The following is a 21368-nucleotide window of genomic DNA, read 5'->3' on the forward strand; positions in this document are numbered from 1 at the left end:
CATCAAGCAGATGTTCACTTGCACATCTGCCAATGTGGTATACTGTATCCATTGTACCCGGTGTGGTTTCCTCTACATTGGGGAAACCAAGCGGAGGCTTGTGGACTGCTCTGCAGAACACCTCCGCTTGGTTCGCAATAAACAACTGCACCTCCCAGTCGTGAACCATTTCAACTCCCCCTCCCATTCTCTAGATGACATGTCCATCATGGGCCTCCTGCAGTGCCACAACGATGTCACCCGAAGGTCGCAGAAACAGGAACTCATATTCCGCTTGGGAACCCTGCAGCCCAATGGTATCAATGTGGATTTCACAAGCTTCAAAACCTCCCCTCCCCCAACCGCATCCCAAAACCAGCCCAGCTCGTCCCTGCCTCCCTCACCAGTTCTTCCTCCTGCCTATCATCTCCTCCCACCTCAAGCCACACCCCATTTCCTACCTACTAACCTCATCCAGCCCACTTGACCTGTCTGTCCTCCCTATACTGACCTTCCTCCTTCCTACCTCCCGAGCTACACTCATCTTTACTGGCTCCATCCCCGCCTCTTTAATTTGTCTGTCTCTCTACCTATCTTCTCCTCTATCCATCTTTGATCTGCCTCCCCCTCTCTCCCTATTAAGTTTCAGAACCCTCTTCCCTTCCCCCATTTCTGATTAAGGGTTTCGGCCCAAAACGTCAGCTTTCCTGCTCCTCTGATGCTGCCTGGCCTGCTATTTTCATCCAGCTCTACACATTGGTATCTCAGTAACCTCTGGCACCTTTTTGTCAGATGGCAATATTGCCATTGTTTCACATCAACCCTCTCACATCCCCTTGAGACCAATGTTTTATTTCTTTACTTGTACTAATATCAATTCCTTTTATCACTTAGTCTCCCCAGTCTTCCATCCAATCACAGACCATCCCTTTCGTTATTTCTCTTTTTCCTCCTTTCTCCATCTCTAAAAACATAAAAACTCCTGAATCTCTGGCTGTTTTCAGGTCTAACAAAAGATTGCCATTCTATACCTACAGACAGTGAGAAACTGGAATATAGAAATACTTGGGAATTCTGGATTAAAAGTGTCAATCAAGGTTTTAAAAAAAAGATGAGTTTAAATAATGAAAGTCAAATATATAAGAGGAACTGTGAATCCTGCATTAATTGCTGAAAATCCATAAAGTTGGGCATTTACTTCTACTCAAAGACCTAAGGCTAACCGACTTCCCATCTGAACTGAAGTCTGCCCTAAAGGTTTTCCATCCTTCTATTACAGTAAGCATTTCAATCTCCTTGCCAGAAATCTTGGGAAACAAAAAGAAGTCATCCCATTTTATCATTTGTGTTTGACTGCTTGTCATAAGGACTGCTCAGTTCCTCTTTCTTTCCTTTTTCAGAAATAATATTACCTCTGCAAAATAGAGACATAGTATGGAGGTTTTATTTGGGATTTGGGAACATAGTTTAATTCTAGATTTTAGCTTGGTTGTTGACCAGACATGCCACATTATTGAAGAATAACTTTGGTTTTTAATAAATGGGTCAGGTCTTGAGGTTATTAAGGAAAACTGGTGACTGTCTTTTATTGTGTGTCATAATTACAAAGGGACAAATCTGGCTATTTGGTTATTGAATCAAAATATTTACCCAAATGATGTGGCTCATGGAGAAGTGAGGTGTGATTCCCAGTGCATTCCTCCCCTCATATATCAACAGTTTCACTCTCCACTGACATTGCCTGACCTGCTGAGAGTTTTCTGTACATGGTTCAGATTTCTCACATCCAGAGGATTTCACCGATGTAAGTTTGCCTCTAATGTATGAGTTCAGTCTCCCGCACATAATGAATAAAGACAGAGGCAAGTTGATTTAAAATCATACATGGTAAAATGGTTGAATAGTGTTCAGAAATGTATCTGTGGCTTTATATGTAGCCCACACCTTGCTTACGTAATTAAATACTTTACCAGTTTGCTGGCTCACATGAATAAAGTAAAATCTTTATTAACTTTTCCTTTTAAGTTGTAGGGCTGACTATTCCATAAAACAATTACAACATAAATTGAGTTTTCACAGATTCTTACTTGGATTTTTCTTTGCCATCCTAGCCGACATTTGTTAGAATAGCAAAGGAAAATATGAGCAAGTAGGGCGGCAAAAGCTAGCGCTGTGCGCTGACTCCGATTTTCATTTCACTGTCTCACCTGTAAAGGCTGATAGCTGTTCCTTCTCTGCCTGCTACATGTAACAAGTACAAGGTTTCTTGTGGTACAGGTGATAGTTTCCCTGCCTCTCGGCACAAAGGTCTAGATTCAAGTCCTATCTGTTCAAGATATGTGTCTGAATGGTTTGATTTTTAAAATTTTTGATTTAAAAGTTTGTTTTTTTACAAGGTTCAATTTGAGGCAGTGCATCCTTCTTGGAGTCACTGTTATAAGCAGCCTCAGGGATCCCTAGAATAAGGGTAATGGCATTAGTTGGTGCAATGCCCCACTTTGGTGGTTGGGCCAGCCAGGAGCCATTCCTTTCATAAAGCCCCAAGCACCATTCTTTCCAGGCTGAGACCCGCAGCATAATAAAACATTCCAAACTGCTTTGCAGGACTATTATGAAATAATTGGGATGTTGGATTGTAAAATCAAATATGACATCAAACCACAGAAGGAGCTATTAAGTCAGAAGGCCAAAAGCATGGTCAAAGAAGTAGGTATTAATAAATGTTCTAAAGGATGAAAGTGTGGTAGAGAGACAGCTTGGTGTATGTATCGGAATTCCAGAGCTTGGAGTGCAAGCAACAAATGGTGCAATCACTAACCTGATGTGATTGAAATCTGAAATATTCAAGAGACCAGAATGAGTGGGTGCAAATATTTCAGAGTTGGACTTGGAAGAGATGACAGAGATCAGGATAAGAATTATTTTAAAAGTCAATGCATTATCTGATCAGCAACTAATAAATGTAAAAGAATACAGTGGTGATAGGAGAGTAGAATTTAATATAAAGTAAGACACAAGCAACAGAGATTTGGATGATCTTCAGTTTACAGAGAAACTTTTGATTCCCCTCTCTGTGACTTCTGTTGGATGTGGGCATTGCTGCAAAAGCCAGTATATTTTAGCAATCCACAATGGCTCTTCAAAATGAGTGGCTTGTTCATACAGGCAATCACATTACTGTAGATTTAGAGGAACATGTAAATCAAACCAAGTGTGGAGGGCAGATTTCCTTTCCTAAAGGACATTACTAAACCAGGTCAGTGTTTGCAGCAGCTTATCACAATTTCAAAAACCCAAAAGAACTGTTTATGCTATGGACCAGAAACAAAATTGTTGGAAAAGGTCAGCAGGTCTGGCAGCATCTGTGGAGAGAAATCAGAGTTAACATTTCAGATAGTGTGACCTTTCCTCAGAACTGGAATTTACAATGTCATGGTTGCCATTAATGAGATCAGCTTTCCATTCCAGATTCATTAAACTAATTTAAATCCCTCCAGCTGCCAAAGTACTAATTTGGGGCCAAATTTCTAAATGGCCTAAGCATATTGGCCCCATATGAAATTGGCCAAACAGTTTCTGCAAGCAAAGCCTGATGGGATGCACAGAATCCAAAGATCCCAATGTCAAAAGCCAGCAAGGATTCACTCAGACCTGTCTTGCATATTCAACAGAGGTGCTTGCCCTTATCAATGGGAGAGTTGTGATGAACTGAAACCCATTAACGGGTACTCAATCAACAGGGGGAGACATTACGCTTGTGTATTTCCCAGTTTCGGCCAGAACACATGGCATCATCATGTAATAATATTTTGAAAACTGGATCGGTACACTTAGGATGATATGGTCTGATCTCATTTGGTGTTGTGGCCTCTGCTCTAAGGCCATTGGCTGAAGCCAGAGAACATGGCAGAAGGGCTCAAAAACAGGGTATAATAAGAGACACCAGGCGGCCTTTCCCTCAGTGAAAACTTGGCCTGCACAGATTCCATGTAAGACCTAGCTTTGTGCCAAAAAGATCCCGAGTGTACCCACTGACAGAGCTCAGTGAAGTAAGCTGGGTAGTATCTGTGATAATGGGAACTGCAGATGCTGGAGAATCCAAGATAACAAAGTGTGGAGCTGGATGAACACAGCAGGCCAAGCAGCACCTCAGGAGCATCCCTCCCTGATGAAGGGTCTAGGCCCGAAACGTCAGCTTTTGTGCTCCTGAGATGCTGCTTGGCCTGCTGTGTTCATCCAGCTCCACACTTTGTTACCTGGGTAGTATCTGTGTTTTTTAAGGCAATTAGCATAGTTTGGAGAAAAGTTAACTGAATTCATTGTATATGAGTTGTTTCTTTGTGAGTGTTTTCATAAAACCAGGTTTGTACCACAATCCTTTGCTTGCCTCAAAAAGCAAGAACACCTGAGTAAATGCATATTATAAATAAGAAACTGGTTGAAGAGTCTGTTATGGCTATTTCACAGGCAACAATGCCAACCCAGGACATTAGTCTGGGTCTCTAGATTACTTGTCCAGTGATATTACCACTGCATCACCATTTTCCATGCTGGAGATCAGCCAGGAGAGGGCTGGAATATTCAAGTCTGCAGGTAACAAAGGCATGACAGGGTTTCAGCAGAAAATATGCTGGGACAAGGGTGAAATTGGCAATATTACAGCAGAGGAAATAGACAGCCTGAGTTTCGCAATGATACAAGGCGGGAAGTTAATCTCGTGGGTTTAAGCACAGACAGTTGCAAGGGAAAGAGGTGGAGAAGAAGATCTGACACAAAACGTTAACTCTGTTTGTCTCACCACAGATATTGGCAGGCACACTGACTTTCTGCAGTACTTTCTGTTTTTATTAAAAGACTGGAGTGAGTAGGTATTGAGCAATAAGTTTGGAGATGGGGCCAAAAACAATTATTTTAGTCTTTGAAATATTTAATTTCAGGAAATGTCTTCTCACCTGCTACTGAATGTCAAATAAGCAAATCGATCTGTAGTTGACCTTCTTTTATAAAAATACTTGCACTGATACCTCTTTAATTATGTTTCTCACATCTCCTGCAAAACTGTAAGAAACAAAGCAGTGTATGTGCAAAATTAGGAATGATGGCAGAACAAAGTTTCATACAGGAGGAAATATAAGCTGCCTATTTTGGACAACTTTGAAATTTATTGCCTGTCCACATCAGAACAGTAATGATCGATGGGCAATTGAATCAGGAGATGATTGTAAATAGGGAAGAATTTCAGTAATTGAGTTGCGATCAGTGAGGTGGGGGAGATTAATATTTTGAAGGTGAAAATAGATAGGCTTAGAGTTGAAGAAAACATATGGAAGGATGGTAGAGGGCAGAATGTGTTGTCGAATTAGGTGAGGACCCTCTCAACATTGCAAGCATCTCAGGACATCCTTTAATGCTTTTCACAAGCTTTGGAAGCTATTGATGAGAAGAAGAAGCATTGAGGCACATTAGCATAGAATGTGCAATGTGCATTACCCAAGTGTACTGACTACACAGAGAAATGGAGCAGACTGACTCCTGCATGAGTATGCTGATGTTGGAGGGAATGTTAATATCTTCTTTAATGAACAATGAGGCCAACCCTGTGGAACATCCATCATGTGAGTCTGTGCAGGCCTTGAGCATGGCTGTGTAGATTCTAGACGTCAGCGTCTTTGCTGGTTTAAGCATAATGATCACACACAGACTTGACCTCACAGGACATGGTTGATTTCCATCACAGTGCTGTCCAATAGAAAGATGACAACGTAGTAAAGCTAAACCAAGAAGAGAGTATTGGCAACTCTCTGTCAGCCATTGCCCCATTTCCCATTCCCACTTCCAGTAAATGCCTCCATGCTACCTTGTGTCCTGATGATGAGTCTTTTGTAAGAACAGGTGGTGTAGTCTTTACTGGGGTCCTCACAGATCACAAAACGCACAGATCAGCACTCAAGAGCATCTCAGCAGTTTGAGCAAGGATCTGACATTTCTTCTGCTGTGAAACCACAGGAATTGCACCATATAGAAGGATTGGGAATAAGGAGTGTGACAATTGACAGTGCAAAGCTTCTGTTGTTTAGTTCATCACCAGTTTCCTATCTTTGCTGATTTGGCAAATCACCTTTTAATTAGTTTAATGAATGTGGAGACTCGAATTACTGGGGAGCCATGCCCAAGAGTTCAAGTGAAGGTCGATGTTCGCAGGATGTGTTTGTCAATGACTTTGGACTTACTGTTACATCTGCCTGGGCATTGGTCCAATGATGCAAGCTTTAGTGAACCTTAATTAGAATGCTTGCATGATGAGAATAGCTTAGCCCTCACCACTTTCCTCCCTCTCATCTTCCTCGTCAGAAACGTTTGCAGATGATTTACGATCTGGCCCTTTTCTCTTGCAGATCCAAAGCACACTGTTATGCAAAGTTGTTCAAATCACACGACACCACATCCATTCTGAACAACCTAGCTGGCTTATACTGAAGTTCAACATCTGTTTAGGTTCCTAAAGCATACCGTCAGCATGCTGATGGCACACATCTTCAGATAATAGGACATTTGCTATAGCACTGTTGATCTTCATTGATTATGGATCTGATAGGCATCATCAGCCAAGTTTGTACTAAATATGTCCCACAGAGATATCCTTCACACCACCACTTTGCAGGGATCAATGTTGATTATGTATGATGTGTAGAGTTTAAGAGCAAGGATGTTATGCTAGAACTGTATAAGCTTATGGTTCGAGTAATGTGTGCAGTTCTGGAATCCACATTATGGACAGATGATAGAATCCCGACAGTGTGGAAACCAACAAGTCCATACAAACCTTCCGAAGGGCATCCCGCTAAAACCATTCCCCTACTCTATCCATGTCAAACTGAATTTCCTGCTAATGTACCTAACCTACACATCCCTGAACTATGGGCAATTTAGCATGGCCAATCCACCTAACTTGCGCATCTTTAGACTGTGGGAAGAAACCAGAGCACTTGACAGAAACCCATCCAGACATGGGGAGAACATGCAAACTCCACACAGACAGTTGCCCAAGGTTGGACTGGAACCCAGGTCTCTGGTTCTGTCAGGCAGCAGTGCTAACCCACTATGCCAACAGATGTGGTTGCGCTGGGGAAGGTGGAGAGGATACTTCCCAGGGTGGCGCCTGGGTTGGAGAGCTTTAGTTCTGAAGAGAAATTGAATAGCCTGGGATTGTTTTCCTTGGACCAGAGGAGACTGAAGGGAGACATGATTGAAATATATAAAATTACTGGGCATAGAAAAAGGAAATTTTCCCCATGTTGGAAAGATCAATGACCAGGGTATATGGATTTAAAATAAAGAGTAAGGCAGGAAGTTTAGAGGGCATGTGAGAAAAATGCTTTTGACGCAAAGGTTGGTGGGAATCTGAATCTGTAAGTGTGGAAGAGACAGAAACCTTCATAACATTTAAGAAGGATTTATGTGTGCAAATGTGACGCTAAGATATACAAGGCTATGGGCAAAGTGCTGGAAAATGGAATTAGAATAGTTAGGTGGTTGTTTTTGACCAGCACAGACTCTGTGTGGTGAAGATCATTTCACTGGGCTGTAGATCTCTATGACTGCATGACTTCCTTGTGGTTTAGGATTTCGTCTGGCATAACAGATTAGTGGAATTCCATTGACATGCTTTTTCTACGTCAGAACATATATTGGTTTAATCCCCACTTTGAATATTCAGTATGCTGTTATTGCATGTTTTTCTCCCTTTCCCTTTCATGGCTATGAAACTAGGCAGCTTCAGAGGCAATAATGACCTTTCTCAAAATTACTGCATTTTCAAATTCGCGTAGATCAGGTTTTGAGCAGATGTGAGAAGGCAGTTTCAGGCACTTTGTCCATAAATGCTCTTACCCAAATTTACTTTTGTTTCACTGTTCTTGGCGGTGAATGCCATAGTTCTGACAATTATAAATTTGGTGAAGCTATTTGTCAGCATCAGTTGTGGTTCAGTTTCTTGCCATTAGTGGAAATGAGATATCGCTTTACAAACATAGTAAATGGCCCCCGTTTGCTCACAGACGGTTCTTTCTTCCTAAAAGTGGGCTAGTTTATTTGTAAATTCACCCATGTCCAATGCATAATACCAATATAAATCAAATAATTCCTGGAAATATTGGCTTACATTTTGCTCTTTAATGACAGTAGAAGCATCTTGAGTGTAAACGTAATGTTTCTGCTTTATGTTCAGACTGGAAGCAAAAACAGCTGTTCTACCTTCCCGACACCAACCTCTCTTCCCAAATCAACACCTCAGTCATCCTGCAGCTTCTACTGCTATCTTACATTTCTTCCTTGGGGGATCATTAGGAACAAAAACAAAGTTACTGGAAAAGCTCAGCAGGTTTCCAAAATCTATGAAGGAAAAAAACAGTTAACATTTCAGGTCTGGTTACCCTTCCTCAGAGCTCATTGGGGTTAGGTTCAGAGGAAAGTTAGCAATCGTGGGGTGGGGAGATTGGAATAGTTAGGCAGTAAATCTTGATTGTTACTTTCATATAAATCAGTACAGCAAAAACAGGAGGAAAAAGAACAAAAACCAAATTGCTAGAAAAGCTCAGCAGGCCTGGCAGCATCTGTGAACGAATAAATAAAGTTAACGTTTCGGGTCCGGTGACCATTACTCAGAATCGGTCTGAGGAAGGGTCACCGGACCTGAAACGTTAACTCTGTTTTTTCCTCCACAGATGCTGCCAAACCTGCTGAGCTTTTCCAGCAACTTTGTTTTTGTTCCTGATTTGGGTTTTTTATTTAGGAAAAAGAAGAAAATGAGAAAAAAATAAGAAATTTAGGGCAGATGCCATGATGAATAATATCTCACAAAGGGTTGCCAATACTAAGTCACAAATTTATTACGGAAATGCTAGGAAAAATTTTAAATTCATTCATGATCCAGTCATGTGACATTATCTGGCTTCAGTCATGGATAAATGAACGAAGATGGACTGAAGAGCTTCCCTCACCTGCCTTGGTCTTGTAAAATTATAATAGACTTTTTTTCACAAGTACGTGACTACTGATCTTATCATCACCTCCTTTATATATATTCGCCTTGTGATCTTCTACTCTCTCCTTCATCTGTATCTGTCATGTGACCTTGTCATGACATCCTTCATTTCTATTTATCTTGTAAACTGATGAAGGCAAGAAGCATCTGAACGTTTATTTTTAATGTTTGTTTCAAAAACTACATTATTTCCCAGGTTTAGAGGTACATATATGGAAACAGATAATGGAAAGGTGTAGGAGAAACAGGGTGGTGGTGATGGGAGATTTTAATTTTCCCAACATTGGCTGGGATTCACTCAGTGTTAGGGGTCAAGATGGAGCAGAATTTGTAAGGTGTGTCCAGGAGGGTTTTCTAGAGCAGTATGTACGTAGACCAACTCGGGAAGGGGCCATACTGGACTCGGTGTTGGGGAATGAACCCGGCCAGGTGGTTAAAATTATAGTAGGGGACTACTTTGGAAATAGCGACCACAATTCCGTAAGTTTTACAATACTCATGGACAAGGTTGGGAGTAGTCCTAAAGGAAGAGTTCTAAACTGGGGGAAGGCCAACTATACCAAGATTGGGCAGGATCTGAGGGATGTAGATTTTGAGAAAATGTTCGAAGGTAAATCCACATTTGATATGTGGGAGGCTTTTAAGGAGAGGTTGATTAGTGTGCAGGAGAGACATGTTCCTGTGAAAATGAGGAATAGAAAAGGCAAGATTAAGGAACCATTGATGACAGGTGAAATTGTGAGACTAGCTAAGAGGAAAAAGAAAGCATACATGAGGTCTAGGTGACTGAAGGCAGACGAAGCTTTGCAAGAATACCGGGAATATAGAGCGAATCTGAAACGAGACATTAAGAGGGCTAAGAGAGGTCATGAGATATTGCTGGCAAACATGCTTAAGGAAAATCCCAAAGCCTTTTATTCATATATAAAGAGCAAGAGGGTAACTAGAGAAAGGATTGGCCCACTTAAGGACAAAGAAGGAAAGTAATGCGCTGAGTCAGAGAAAATGGGTAACATTCTTAACGAGTACCTTGCATCGGTATTCACCAAGGAGAGGGACATGACGGATGTTGAGGTTAGGGATAGATGTTTGCTTACTCTAGGTCAAGTTGACATAAGGAAGGAGAAAGTGTTGAGTATCCTAAAAGACATTAAGGTGGACAAGTCCCCAGGTCCGGATGGGATCTATCCCAGGTTACTGAGGGAAGCGAGAGAAGAAATAGCTGGGGCCCTAACAGATATCTTTGCAGTGTCCTTAGACACGGGTGAGGTCCCAGAGGACTGGAGACTTGCTAATGTTGTCCCCTTGTTTAACAAGGGTAGCAAGGATAATCCAGGTAATTATCGACCAATGAACCTGACGTCAGTGGTAGGGAAGCTACTAGAGAAGATACTGAGGGATAGGGACTATTCCCATTTGTAAGAAAATGGGCTTATCAGTGATAGGCAACATGGTTTTGTACAGGGAAGGTCATGTCTTACCAACTTAATAGAATTCTTTGAGGATGTGACAAAGTTAATTGATGAAGGAAAGTTGTAGATGTCATATACATGGACTTCAGTAAGGCGTTTGATAAGGTTCCCCATGGCAGGCTGATGGAGAAAGTGAAGTCACATGAGGTCCAGGGTGTGCTAGCTAGATGGATAAAAAACTGGCTGGACAACAGGAGACAGAGAGTAGAAGTAGAAGGGAGTTTCTCAAATTGGAGACCAGTGGTGTTCCACAGGGATCTGTGTTGGGACCACTGTTGTTTGTGATATATGTAAATAATTTGGAGGAAGGTGTAGGTGGTCTGATCAGCAAGTTTGCAGATGACACTAAGATTGGTGGAGTAGCTGATAGTGAAGGGGAATGTCAGATATTACAGCAGAATATAGATAGACTGGAGAGTTGGGCAGATAAATGGCAGATGGAGTTCAATTCGGGCAATTGCGAGGTGATGCATTTTGGAACATCAAATTCAAGGACAAACTATACAGTAAATGGAAAGGTCCTAGGGAAAATTGATGAACAGAGAGATCTGGGTGTTCAGGTCCATTGTTCCCTGAAGGTGACAACACAGGTCAATAGGGTGGTCAAGAAGGCATATGGCATGCTTTCCTTCATTGGGCGGGGTATTGAGTACAAGAGTTGGCAGGTCATGTTGAGTTGTATCGGACTTTGGTTCAGCCACATTTGGAGTACTGTGTGCAGTTCTGGTCGCCACATTACCAAAAGGGTGTGGATGCTTTGGAGAGGGTTCAGAAGAGGTTCACCAGGATGTTGCCTGGTATGGAGGGTGCTAGCTATGAAGAGAGGTTGAATAGATTAGGATTATTTTCATTAGAAAGATTATTTTTCATTAGAAAGACGGAGATTGAGAGGGGACCTGATTGAGGTCTACGAAATCATGAGTGGTATAGACAGGGTGGATAGCAAGAAGCTTATTCCCAGAGTGGGGGACTCAATTACGAGGGGTCATGAGTTCAAAGTGAGAGGAGGAAAGTTTAAGGGAGATAAGTGTGGAAAGTTCTTTACACAGAGGGTGGGGGGCGCCGGGAACATGTTGCTAGCGGAGGTGGTAGATGCAAACACGTTAGCGTCTTTTAAGATATATTTGGACAGGTACATGGATGGGCAGGGAGCAAATGGACACAGACCGTTAGAAAATAGATGACAGGTTAGACAGAGAATCTCGGTCGGCGCAGGCTTGGAGGGCCGAAGGGCCTGTTCCTGTGCTGTAGGTTCCTTTGTTCTTTTTCTTTGTTTGTTGCCATTCCAGCTTCTTCTCCTGAAGTTCAGCGTGGATCCATTATAATTCAATGCCTTTTCCAAATTGCTGATATACTTGTACTGTGATGTTGACAGACTACTTAACAAGTGGGCCTTAACAAAAGTCCAACTTTTACCTTCATTCCATGTGAAGTAACTCCCTAGAGGCTGGTCACAAACTCACCCTTTATTTACATGTGGAGAGTCCTTTACACTGATCCAGCTCCCTCAGAGCCAGATCTCAGAGTGAACAGGATGACTGACACTCCTGCTCTTATCTGTCAGCCAGGGTTCCCTGATTGGACCAAGTTAACAGCCCCAATCAGGGAACTCATATTCTATGAGGTCCACATGGCTGACCTCATTGCAATCACTTCACCATGTTCACATTTGCATATGCCTTGCAGTGGACCAGGAGTAAATCAAATCAGTATAAGGCCATTCATAATTCTGGCCAAATTCATGAATAAACTTTTGACCCAACATAAGAAAACTCATTACATTTTGTTTGCAATATAGTGTAAGCACAAAATAGATTTCTGTAATGTAAACCTTAGATTTTTCATTCCCCATTAATAGAGATTCTGCAACAATTACAGTCCCAAGAAGAATCAGTTTGGCTCCATTTATTTTATCCTTGGTTTTTATTTGAGTTTAAGTCTAAAATGGGATTTAAGCACAAATCCAGGTTAATATTTCAGTGCAGGCTAAGGGAATATGCAAGATTTAGTGAGAGGGTAAAACTGACGGAGATGAATATTAGTAGAGAAATGGTGCTAGGAAAATTGTGGGATTGAAGGCCAATAAATCACTTGGGCCTGTTAATCTAAATCCCAGAGCACCTAAGGAAGTAACCCTAGAGATGGTGGATACATTGGTGGCCATCTTCCAGGATTCCATAGACTCTAGAACAGTCCCTGCAGATGGAAGTGTGGCTAATGTCACTCCAATATTCAAGAAGGGAGGTAGAGAGAAAACAGGGAATTATAGGCCGTTGAGCCTAACATCAGTAGTGGGGAAACTTCTCAAATCCATTGTCAAGGATTTTATAGTAGAGCATTTAGAAAGCAGTGGCAGGGTCAGGCAGAATCAGTATGGATTTATGAAGGGGAAAGCATGTTTGACAAATCTGTTGGAATTCTATGAAGATGTAATTAGTAGAGTTGACAAGGTGAGCTAATTGATGCAGTATATTTGGACTTTCAGAAAGCATTTGGCAGAAGTCCCATATAGGAGATTAATGTGCAAGATTAAAGCAAATGGGGTTGAGGGAAGTGTATTGAGATGGACAGGAAACTGGTTGGCAGAGAGGACACAAAGAGTAGGAATTAATGGGCCCTTTTCAAATTGGCAGGCAGTAACCAGTAGAGTCTCACAGGGATTGGGTGCTGGGAGCCCAGCTTTTCACAATATATATTAATGATTTGGATGAGGGAACAAAATGTACATCTCCAAGATTGCAGATGATACCACGTTGGTTGGGAGGATGAAGTGTGATGCAGAAATCCTTCAGCATGATTTCAACAGATTGGGTGAGTAGATAAATCAAAAGCAGATGCAGTATAATTTGGATAAATGTGAGGTTATTCACTTCAGAAGCAAAAACAAGAAGGCCGATTACTACCTAAATGGCCGTAAATTGGAAAAGAGCAGTGTGCAGTGGGACCTGGGTGTCGTTCTGCACTAATTGCTGAAGGTAAGCATGCAGGTGCAGCAGGCAGTAAACAAGGCAAATGGTATTTGCCATTTCTGGTTGAGCAGCAGCACGAGTGGGAGCTTGGAGCAAGAACCTGTCGGGAAGCCGGTGAGTCACTGCTTTTGAATCTTTAAAAAGCTTACCTCGTGAATAGGCGGAGGTACGCTGAGCAGGAGCCGACACAGGACAGGTGAGTGAGTGAGGTAATATATTTGTGTGGTTGATTGGTAAGGTAACAAGTTTATTTTTTATTCTTTATTTTTTAAGTCTTGGGAATTTAGAATAATGGGAACGGAGGTCAGGGCAGTTGAATGTTCCTCCTGCAGAATGTGGGAGGTAAGGGTCACCACTAGTGTCTCTACTGACTACGTCTGTGGGAAGTGCACCCAACTTCAGCTCCTTGAAAACCGCATTAGGGAACTGGATGAACTTCGGATCATTCGGGAAGCAGAGGGGGTTATTGAGAGGAGTTACAGGGAGGTAGTCACTCCTCAAGTACAAGAAAAAGGCAGATGGGTTACGGTCAGGGGACGGAAAGGGAACTGGCAGGCAGTGCAGGGATCCCCTGAGGCCATTCCCCTCAACAATAAGTATACCATTTTGGATATTGTTGGGGAGGACGACTTACCAGGGGAAAGCAGTGGGGCACGGGTCTCTGGCACAGAGTCTGTCCCTGCTGCTCAGAAGGGAAAGGGGAAGAGGAGCAGAGCATTAGTCATTGGGGATTCCATAGTTAGGGGGACAGATAGGAGGTTCTGTAGGCATGAGAGAGACTCACGGTTTGTGTGTTGCCTCCCAGGTGCCAGGGTGTGTGATGTCTCTGATCGTGTTTTTGGGATCCTTAAGGGGGAGGGGGAGCAGTCCCAAGTCGTGGTCCACATTGGCACCAATGACATAGGTAGGAAGAGAGACGGGGATTTAAGGCAGAAATTCAGGGAGCTAGGATGGAAGCTGAGAGCTAGGACGAACAGAGTTGTCTCTGGTTTGATGCCCGTGCCACGTGCTAGTGAGGCGAGGAATGGGGAGAGAGAGGAGTTGAACACATGGCTACAGGGATGGTGCAGGAGGGAGGGTTTTGGATTCTTGGATAATTGGGGCGCTTTCTGGGGTAGGTGGGACCTCTACAAGCAAGATGTTCTTCACCTGAACCAGAGGGGTACCGATATCCTGGGGGCGAAATTTGCTAAGGCTATTCGGGTGGGTTTAAACTAATTCAGCAAGGGGATGGGAACCAAAATTGTAGTTCAACTATAGAAAAGGTTGAGAGTAGGGTGGTCCGAAATAAAGTTTCAGGGAAGCAAGATGGCACCAGCAAGCAAGAAGTTGGATTGAAGTGTGTCTCTGTCAATGCCAGGAGCGTCCGGAATAAGGTGGGTGAACTTGCAGCACGGGTTAGTACCTGGGACTTCGATGTTGTGGCCATTTCGGAGACAAGGATAGAGCAGGGACAGGAATGGTTGTTGCAGGTTCCGGGATTTAGATGTTTCAGTAAGAACAGAGAAGATGGTAAAAGGGGCGGAGGTGTGGCATTGTTGGTCAAGGACAGTATTACAGTTGCAGAAAGGATGTTTGGGGACTTTCAACTGAGGTAGTATGGGCTGAGGTTAGAAACAGGAAAGGAGAGGTCACCCTGTTGCGAGTTTTCTATAGGCCTCCAAATAGTTCCAGAGATGTAAAGGAAAGGATAGCAAAGATGATTCTCGATAGGAGTGAGAGAGACAGGGTAGTTGTCATGGGGGACTTCAACTTTCCAAATATTGACTGGGAACACCACAGTTCGAGTACTATAGATGGGTCAGTTTTTGTCCAGTGTATACAGGAGGGCTTCCTGACACAGTATGTAGATAGGCCAACAAGGGGCGAAGCCACAATAGATTTGGTACTGGGTAATGAGCCTGGACAGGTGTTAGATTGGGAAGTAGGTGAGCACTTTTTTGATAGCGATCACAATGCTGTTATGGTCCCTTTAGTGATGAAAAGGGATAGGTGTATACAACTGGGCAAGAGTTATAGCTGGGGGAAAGGCAATTACAATGAGATTAGGCAAGATTTAGGCAGCATAGGATGGGGAAGGAAACTGCAGGGGATGGGCACATTAGAAATGTGGAGCTTATTCAAGGAAAAGCTCCTGTGTGTCCTAGATAAGTCTGTACCTGTCAGGCAGGGAGGAAGCTGTAGATTGAAGGAGCCGTGGTTTACAAAGGAGGTAGAATCTCTGGTCAAGAGGAAGAAGAAGGCTTATGTTAGGATGAGATGTGAAGGCTCAGTTAGGGCACCTGAGGGCTACGAGGTAGCCAAGAAAGACCTAAAGAGAGAGCTCAGAAGAGCCAGGAGGAGACATGAGAAGTTGTTGGCAGATAGGATCAGGGTAAACCCTAAGGCTTTCTATAGGTATTTAAGGAATAAAAGAATGACAAAAGTAAGATTAGACCCAATCAAGGATAGTAGTGGTAAGTTGTGTGTGGAGTCAGATGAGATAGGGGAAGCGCTAAATGAATAATTTCCAACAGTATTCACTCTAGAAAACGACAATGTTGTCGAGGAGAATACTGAGATAAAGGCTACTAGGCTAGGTGGGATTGAGGTTCACAAGGAAGAGGTATTCGAAGTCCTTCAGAGGGTGAAGATAGATAAGTCCCCTGGGCCGGATGGGATTTATCCTAGGATCCTCTGGGAAGCCAGGGAGGAGATTGCCGAGCCTTTGGCATTGATCTTTAACTTGTCATTGTCTACAGGAATAGTGCCAGATGATTGGAGGATAGCAAATGTGGTTCCCCTGTTCAAGAAGGGGAGTAGAGACAACCCTGATAATTATAGACCAGTGAGCCTTACCTCAGTTGTTGGTAAAGTGTTGGAAAAGGTTATAAGGGATAGGATTTATAATCATCTAGAAAAGAATAATTTGATTAGGGATAGTCAGCACAGTTTTGTGAAGGGAAGGTCGTGCCTCACAAACCTTATTGAGTTCTTTGAGAAGGTGACCAAACAGGTAGATGAGAGTAAACCGATTGATGTGGTGTATATGGATTTCAGCAAGGCGTTCGATAAGGTTCCCCACAATAGGCTATTGTACAAAATGCGGAGGAATGGAATTGTGGGAGATATAGCAGTTTGGATCGGAAATTGGCTTGCTGAAAGAAGACAGAGGGTGGTAGTTGATGGGAAATGTCCATCCTGGAGAGCAGTTACTAGCGGTGTACCGCAAGGGTCGGTGTTGGGTCCACTGCCGTTTGTCATTTTTATAAATGAGCTGGATGAGGGCGTAGAAGGATGGGTTAGTAAATTTGCAGACGACCCTAAGGACGGTGGAGTTGTGGATAGTGACAAAGGATGCTGTAAGTTGCAGAGAGACATAGATAAGCTGCAGAGCTGGGCTGAGAGGTGGCAAATGGAGTTCAATGCAGACAAGTGTGAGGTGATGCACTTTGGTAGGAGTAAGCAGAAGGCAAAGTACAGGGCTAATGGTAAGATTCTTAGCAGTGTAGATGAGCAGAGAGATCTCAGTGTCCATGTACACAGATCCTTGAAAGTTGCCATCCAGGTTGACAGGGCTGTTAAGAAAGCATACAGTGTTTTAGCTTTTATTAATAGAAGGATTGAGTTCCGGAACCAAGAGGTTACGCTACAGCTGTACAAAACTCTGGTGCAGCCGCACTTGGAGTATTGTGTGCAGTTCTGGTCACCGCATTATAAGAAGGATGTGGAAGCTTTGGAAAGGGTGCAGAGGAGATTTACTAGGATGTTGCCTGGCATGGAGGGAAGGTCTTACAAGGAAAGGCTGACGGGCTTGAGGCTGTTTTCATTAGAGAGAAGAAGGTTGAGATGTGACTTAATTGAAACATATAAAATAATCGGAGGGGTAGATAGGGTGGATAGGGAGAGCCTTTTTCCTAGGATGGTGACGGCAAGCACGAGGGGGCATAGCTTTAAATTGAGGGGTGAATGATATAGGACAGATGTCAGAGGTAGTTTCTTTACTCAGAGAGTAGTAAGGGAATGGAACGCTTTGCCTGCAACGGTAGTAGATTTGCCAACTTTAGGTACATTTAAGTTATCATTGGATAAGCATATGGGCGTACATGGAATAGTGTAGGTTACATGGGCTTCAGATCGGTATGACAGGTTGGCACAACATCGAGGGCCGAAGGGCCTGTACTGTGCTGTAATGTTCTCTGTTCTGTGTTCTATATATGCTGGCCTTCATTACAAGAGGTTTTGAGTACGGGAGCAGTGATGTGTTGTTGTGGCTATACAGGACCGTGGTGAGACCACACCTACAATATTATATGCAATTTTGGCCTCCTTTTCCGAGGAAGGATGCTCTTGCTCTCAAAGGAGTGCAGCAAAGGTTTACCAGGCTGATTCCAGGGATGGCGGGTCTAATGTATGAGGAGAGATCGACTAGGTTGGGATTGTTTACACTGGAGTTCGGATGAATGAGGGGGAATCTCACAAAGACTTGTAAAATTCTAAAAGGACTGGATAGGGTAGATGCAGGGAGAATGTTCCCGATGGTGGGTGTGTTCAGAACCAGGGTTCACAGTATGAGAATATGGGGTGGACGATTCAGATGGAGATAAAGAGACATTTCTTCATCCAAAGAGTGGTGAGCCTGTGGAATTCATGACCACAGGAATTCATTGATACCAAAACATTATATGTATACAAGAGGCGGCTCGATATGGGGCGAATGGGATCAAAGGTTATGGGGAGAAAGCAGGATGAGGCTGTTGAGTTGGATGATCAGCCAGGATCATGAAGAATGGCGGACCAGGTCCAAAAGGCTGAATGGCCTCCTCTTGCTCCTATCTTCTATGTTTCAATGAGTACTACGTTATGATTTTATAGGTCCTGCTAAAACTGTGATGTGCGTTAGAAATTTGTATGGTTAGCAAAGAGCCTTAATACTCCAAATGAAAATACAAGAAACATCCTAGTGATAACACAGTGTGGAACTGAAGGAATGCAGCAGACCAGGCAGCGTCAGTGGAACAGGAAAGTTGGTGTTTTGAGTCCCAAAATGTCAATCTTCCTGCTCCTCTGGCACTGCCTGGCCAGCTGTGTTCCTTCAGCTCAACGCTGCGTTGTCTCTGAGTCCAGCAACTGTAGTTCTTACTGTCTCTGAGAAACATCCTAGTGCCTTGATTACTTCCTCAGCCATATCCTCAAAAGCAGATTATCTGATTACTCATTCATATGTTGTGATGAAAGCTTGATGCCTGAAGCTTGGACTCCATGTTAGTCTGTTTGAGATCTAAATATGTTTCAACAATAACTCACTGGTAGCAAAGCACTTTTTACTGTATACATTGGCCACCTATTTCTCTATTCCATAGAAACAGCAATAAACATGTTGCTTCTTGCAAAGAAAACATTCGTAACTCCCCTGATTAAAAAACTATTGAATAAAAATTCAACTTGCAAAGTTAGTTTTTTTTATCAACTTTCTTCATGGACAGGGAAGGCAATTATCTGCAACCTGTGCCAAAAGTGTGTTCAAAAGTCCTTTCTTTCTTATTGAACATCCAGAAAAAACATTAAGGGGCTCCAGGTCAGTGTGTTTCCTCCTGTATGTAATAAGCGGGTCCATTACTCAAGTACCACATTGTCCTTTCAAGGCTTTATAAGTCCATGATTACAGTTGCATAATAAGGAACCTATCTGTTTTCATAGAGTGATAATGGGAACTGCAGATGCTGGGGAATCCAAGATAATAAAATGTGAGGCTGGATGAACACAGCAGGCCAAGCAGCATCTCAGGAGCACAAAAGCTGATGTTTCGTGCCTCGACCCTTCATCAGAGAGGGGGATGGGGAGAGGGTTCTGGAATAAATAGGGAGACAGGGGGAGGCAGACCGAAGATGGAGAGAAAAGAAGATAGGTAGAGAGGAGAGTATGGGTGAGGAGGTGGGGGCAGTGGTGGTCGGGGGGGTGGGGGGGTGGTGGTGGGATAGTTCAGTCCCGGGAAGACAGACAGATCAAGGAGGTGGGATGAGGTTAGTAGGTAGGAGATGGAGGTGCGGCTTGGGGTAGGAGGAAGGGATGAGTGAGAGGAAGAACAGGTTAGGGAGGCAGAGACAGGTTGGACTGGTTTTGGGATGTAGTGGGTGGAGGGGAAGAACTGGACTTGTTGTGTGGTGCAGTGGGGGGAGGGGACGAACTGGGCTGGTTTTGGGATGCGGTGGGGGAAGGGGAGATTTTGAAGCTGGTGAAGTCCACATTGATACCATTGGGCTGCAGGGTTCCCAAGCAGAATATGAGTTGCTGTTCCTGCAACCTTCGGGTGGCATCATTGTGGCACTGCAGGGAGGCCCATGATGGACTTGTCATCTAAAGAATGGGAGGGGGAGTGGAAATGGTTTGCGACTGGGAGGTGCAGTTGTTTATTGCGAACCGAGCGGTTCCCCTTTCCCCCACCGCATCCCAAAACCAGCCCAGTTCGTCCCCTCCTCCCACTGCACAACACAACCAGCCCAGCTCTTCCCCTCCACCCACTGCATCCCAAAACCAGCCCAGCCTGTCTCTGCCTCCCTAACCTGTTCTTCCTCTCACCCATTCCTTCCTCCCACCCCAAGCCGCACCTCCATTTCCTACCTACTAACCTCATCCCACCTCCTTGACCTGTCCGTCTTCCCTAGCCTGACTTATCCCCTCCCTACCTCTCCACCTATATTCTCCTCTCCACCTATCTTCTTTACTCTCCATCTTCAGTCTGCCTCCCCCTCTCTCCCTATTTATTCCAGTTCCCTCTCCCCATCCCCCTCTCTGATGAAGGGTCTAGGCCCGAAACATCAGCTTTTGTGCTCCTGAGATGCTTCTTGGCCTGCTGTGTTCATCCAGCTTCACACTTTGTTATCCACACTTTGTTATCTCCTTAAGTTTTAAGATAGCTACGAACAAGGACCTTGCAGGAAGGTACTAAATTGGGGGAAGGCAAATTATATCAGTATTGGGCAGGAGCTAGGGACTGTTAATTGTGAGGAGCCTTTGCCTGGCATGTCTATATTTAACAAAATAAAAACCGAAAGAACTGCGGAAGCTGTAAATCAGGAACAAAAACAAAGTTGCTGGAAAAGGCCAGCATGTCTGGCAGCATCTGTGAAGGAAAAAACCAGAGTTAATGTTTCAGGCCCAGTGACTCCATTCCTCAGAACTCATTTGATTTGTGGGAATTTTTTAAAGACCTGCTGGCCAGAGTTCAAGATAGGCACGTTCCATTAAGGAGAAAGGACAAGGATGGCAAGGTAGGGGACCCTCGGATAACACAAAAAGTTGCCAATTTAGTCAGAAGGGAAAAGGAAGCATACATAATGTTTAGGACGCTAAAATCAGACAGAAGGAATATAGGGTAAGTAGAAAAGTACTGAAGGAGGGAATTAGGAGAACAAGAAGGGGCCACAAGGTGACCTTGACTAGTAAGGTTAAAGAGAAACCCAAGGCATTCTTTAGATACATTAAAAATAAGGAGATAAGTAGATAGAAGTTAGGACCACTCAGGGATAAAGCAAGGAATATGTGCTTTCAGGGAGAGAGTGTGGGTGAGATCCTAAATGAGTATTTTGCATTGATATTCACACAGGAGACAGATATAGAGAATCATGAGATTTGAGTGGAGTAAGCTAATATGCTGGGGCATTTTAAGGTCAAGGAAGAAGTGGTGTTGGATCTCTTGAAGAGCGTTAAGGTGGATAAGCTCCCAGGTCCCGATGGTATCTACTCCAGGTTACTGAGAGAAACAACAGAGAAGAATGATTGGGCCTTGATCAAGATCCTTGTATCCTCGCTAGCCACTGCAGAGGTCCCAGAGGACTGATGAGTAGCTAATATTGTTCCTATGTTCAAGAAGGGAAATAGGGATAATCAAAGAGAATACAGACTGGTGAGTCTCTAGTTAGTGAT

The sequence above is a fragment of the Stegostoma tigrinum genome, chromosome 1, assembly GCF_030684315.1.
Source record: "Stegostoma tigrinum isolate sSteTig4 chromosome 1, sSteTig4.hap1, whole genome shotgun sequence".
In the NCBI taxonomy this organism is placed as follows: Eukaryota; Metazoa; Chordata; class Chondrichthyes; order Orectolobiformes; family Stegostomatidae; genus Stegostoma; species Stegostoma tigrinum.